The sequence below is a fragment of the Pinus tabuliformis genome, chromosome X (genome assembly GCF_031772625.1).
Source record: "Pinus tabuliformis cultivar Carrire ecotype Pingquan chromosome X, CPIR1, whole genome shotgun sequence".
NCBI classification, from domain to species: domain Eukaryota; kingdom Viridiplantae; phylum Streptophyta; class Pinopsida; order Pinales; family Pinaceae; genus Pinus; species Pinus tabuliformis.
Genome location: NC_142308.1, coordinates 1029428792 through 1029433504, shown reverse-complemented (window position 1 = coordinate 1029433504; position 4713 = coordinate 1029428792). Strand labels below are relative to the sequence as shown.

At 36.8% G+C, this 4713-nt stretch overlaps 1 pseudogene; it reads right to left on the bottom strand.

Annotated features, from left to right (window-relative positions):
- Positions 1-1315: 1315 nt before the first annotated feature.
- On the bottom strand, positions 1316-2663 carry LOC149143264 (putative pentatricopeptide repeat-containing protein At3g15200; annotated as a pseudogene).
- Between the last annotated feature and the right edge of the window lie 2050 nt (positions 2664-4713).

Here is a 4713-nt window from a genome sequence, read left to right as displayed (position 1 = left end):
ACTACAAGAAAGAGAACTTTCCTGCCTTAGAACTTGCCCAAAAAAATCTCTATCTTTTCTTCATTCTTAGTTACTTCTCTTAGATTTCTTATGACTCAAATATATATAGAATTTCCAATACAATACCATGGCCCACGGCCTATGGGTGAGCCTCAAAACTGGCCTATTACTTACCCAAACAAGGGTCTAAAGACCCTTTGACTCCTACTTAATTGCGTGCTCCACATCCACATTTCACAAAGACTTTACATTCTTTACAAAAACTTTACAAAATTTGGTTAAACTAACCCCAAAACTGACCCTGGGGACCCTATCCCAACAAATGATAAATCCCTTCCTATTTTCATTTTATTAGTATTGCGAAATGAATCTCATTCTGAGAGCCTTTGTTCACAAAGTGTGCTTTTGACTGCCTTGTAAAGCATATTCCAAGCAGATTGTGGTATCATATCAAATTCCTGGTGAATCTATTCTTTCACCTCTATAGAAAAGTCTATTGGAATTATTGACACAAAAAGAATGAACCCTATAGAAAAGGAAATACAAATAGGTTAGGGAAAACAAGCTGAAGGAAGAGCCTATAATGAATAGTTGTGGCTTTGAGCTTAGGAATGATATTCAAGCCCAAAATCCACAAACGGATACAAACAATGAAATTGTGGAATCCAAGAAATAGTTATAGCCTATATTATGATACTATTGGAGGATCTTTGCACATGTGTGTGTCAAACCCTCTCTAGTAGGAAGTTGGCTACCTAGAGATAGAACCAAGATATAAACTACATTTTTTCTCCAACAATCTTCTCATTAAGGAAATGGTTGGAGCAACAGTAGGAGGAGTTGCATCCATCACTAGCAACTTCAAGACACACTTTCACACATAAAACAACTAGAATATCTTTACTCTTCCTCAAGAAATTAACCTCCTCCTAATATATAGTTCAACATACAAAAGTTACAAATTGAAATAAATAAAATGGAAAAGAAGAAAAATGAGATTGCAAAAAAGTCAAAGATGTTTTAATCGAGATAAATGATGCCCTAAGACACAGAGTTAAACATTGTATAACACAAATAGCTACCAAAAAAGGAACCAGTCTTCAGGAAAAACTGAGAGCAACTTATTCCATTGTTGAGCTTCATCTATATTGCCTCAGTCAATGTTGTCGAGGTTTTTGAAATTCACTGATAACCACATCATCACAACAAGAAATGGAAACCAACATTGTAAACATTGGCTTAGCCCGAAGGCAAGTAGCTCCCCCCTTAAGGGGACTGACTTGAAAAATTTAAATAGTGATTACTTGGTCTGACTTTAAATACTTTTCATTATTTTTTTTTCAAGTTGTGCATATGCATCTTGCTTACCTGCTTGACTCAATGCCTTCTTCAACTTTGTCATAGTTTCAACAGGTAATTTCACTCCTCTGGAAATTGCCTCCATAGAATACTTTACTGCTTCTAATACTCTTCCTGGGTCACAAAACCAATCAATTAATATAGCAACACAATCTGATTTTGGGAAAATGGCCTTCTGTATAATGTGTTTCCACATCATTACAACCATCTCTGGATCATCTGCTTCAAGATACATTTTTATTGCCATAACATAATTATCATAGAGAGGACAAAATTCATTCTTAGTCATTTCTCAAAAAATGCTTGATGCCTCCTCCACCTTGCGGGAAGTGATAAAGACCTTCAAAAATGGTATTGTAAGTCTTAAAATTAGGAAAGACGCCATTAAAAAACATATCATCCAATAGACAATCAACAAAATATACGTCGATCAAGATTGCATTGCAAGACACGCCAATCATTGTATTATAAGTAGGAAAATCAAGGACAATACCATTTTTCCTCATAAACTCCCAAAGTGCATAAGAATCCTTCGTTTTCTTACATTGGTAAGGGATTTGTAGTATATTCGGAAGAATTCTAGATTGGGAAAACACTTCCTATTACTCATCGTGCACAGATACCTCGATGCCTCTTCAAATCGAGAGGCATTGACCAGAATCCTCAAGAGGGCATTATAACTCGATTTGTTGTTCGACAGCCGTCTAAAAGTGAATGACCATTTCTCCAAAGGTGATTCTAGCATTAGTCACATCACCTATGATCTCCCATCCCTCTAGTAGCATTGCATACGTGTCAGAATCTAGGTTGATCCTCACCTTCATTCTATCGAAGAATTCCACCGTCACTTTCACATGCTTGTGCCTGCACAATGCACTGAAAAGACAATTTAGTGCAATGACATCCTCCCAGAATCCATATTACTCCATCACTTTGAACGTCATTTGTGCCTCCTCAACCTTACCAGCCTGCACATAATTCCCAAACACAAAGGAGAATGTTTCCATGGACAGGATCCCCTCATTCTTCGTTACCTTGATGCAATCCCACATCACCTCAAACAGTTTTTCTTTGCCAAGAAAATCAACAAGAAAATTAAATGCGAGAGGGTTGTGCTTCTTGCCAAGGTTTAAGCTGGCCTAAGGAAAAAACTTTATGGCATATATTCCTTCCCCATAGGGCAACTTGAGCACATCCTCCACAAACTAGACTAAAACCCCAAGCTGCAAATCGTTCAATTCATTTTCAACGCACATTTGGGGTAGATTCTTTAGAATGTTTCTCACAACCATTTCAATCAACATCATTCAGGAATACTAAGAGGGTCCAAACTGGGCTCTTTGGGAGCTCGCGGCGGTGGTGGTGAGTGAAATGAGGGCTTCATGGAAGGGGACACCATGGAATTCCATAAGGAAGAATTAAAGGATAAAGGATCAAGTTTATTGTGCAATGGAGCTTCCATTTTAAATGAATTCATTAGGGTTATTATGCAATGAAGCTTCCATTTTAGATGACATATTAGGATTATTGTGTAATGAAACTTCCATTTAAATAAAGGATTAGGGTTGATGTGCAATGAAGCTTCTTTCTATATTCTTTTCCATGGCGATTGTTGTTGATAAGAGGTAAACTTCAATGAAAATAGAATATTGGGGTTACAAGAGTTTATGTACCTACTTCAGACGAAATCTCACTTTCTGGGTTTCAAACCCCATACAGCCATTCTTAGAGTTCCTACCTTATGAGGCTTGGATAGTGCTTTGATAGTCCATACAATCAAGATATTTGATGCAATGTTTGTAAGCTTCCTATGCAGTCCACAAGGACTTTAGCTTAAACCACACCAAAGGATAAATTGAATTCAAGGCCAAACCCTAATGTCATTGTTACAAGTGGACCTTATTTTGGTGTATTGATGAGGAGGGTTCAATCCTATGGGTAGAGTATGTAGAGTTTTGTAGAATTTTTCCTACAAATCAACTAGCTTTGATACCATGTAGAAATTTTTCTACAAATCAGCTAGCTTTGATACCATGTAGAAATTTCCCACCTGTAGATCAACCTGGTAACGCAATGTACTAAAGAAAAAAACTTGATATACTTCTACAAAAAAATTAGAGGAAGCTTAATCAACCATGAGAAACATCAATAAGAACACATATAACTGATAAGAACCAATCAATCACACATAACACAGAAGAATTTACCCGGGGAAAGCACCTGCCTAAAACCCCATCTTTGTATTATCATACAAATGGAAATATAGTCTAGATTACAAAAAGCCTTAGCTCGGAAGCTATCCAACTCTCAGTACAATCCCTCTGTTGCTCATAGACAGTCAAAGGCTTCTCACAAACCTTCTCCTCTACCCTCCAAGCCTCCTATTTCTATGCACAGTTTTTCCTGGGTCCTCTAGCTGCAACCTGTGTGATTCTCACCTCACACACAACACTGACCTTTGAAATAACTACACAAACCTGAAGGAGATAAATCATCATCATGGATGAGCTTCCTTTATAGGAAAAATATTCACCCAACTGATAGTACAGTGTCCCTTCTCTGATCTCAACTGAGTCTTTGTCGGAACTGACATTCATGAGTTATTTAAGCTATAATATTCAGTTATCTGAAAATACCAGTTGTTACATGCACGAAAGCATTAACAAACTCAATCTCATTAATTTAACAACTTGTTAAATTAATCTAACTGGACTTAACTCAATTAACTGAGCCAACTAATTACAACTCATCCTTATCTCTTTAACTGATGGATAAATTCACCAATTAATAGATAAACTGTTGCATGTCCTCACATAGACTTCAAGTTTGTTTTTCCTTAACTAATTAACTCATGGAGATTAATTAATTAATATTTTAAACTGTTGTTAAGACCAAATTCATTTTTACTTCCTATAGATAGACCAGGGACTGTTATAAATAGGAAGGGACCCAGAAATGCTATTTTTAGAACTTTATATTTTTAGCAGTTTCACCTCTCACCCAAGGTGGCCAATGACTTCACTAGCCAAACTACTATTTTTACATATTCCATTTTTAGGAGTCCTATTTTTAGCACATTCTCAATTTAACATTTCTTGTTGCACGTTTTTCAACACTCCCTTTCAACAAGAGAGGCTTCCTCTTGAACTTGATCCTGTAACTCTAGAATGTTCTGCATGTAACACATCTACCTGGTCCACTTGCTCCAATAACACTTGGAAAAAAAACACTCCCAACTGACCACTCTGTTGGGCTAGAAACATACTCTGATGCTAAAGCTCTACCTGCTACTGACAAGTGCTCCCTCTCTGACATCTTGTTATAGACATTTTTGTGCCTTACAGCATGAAGCAT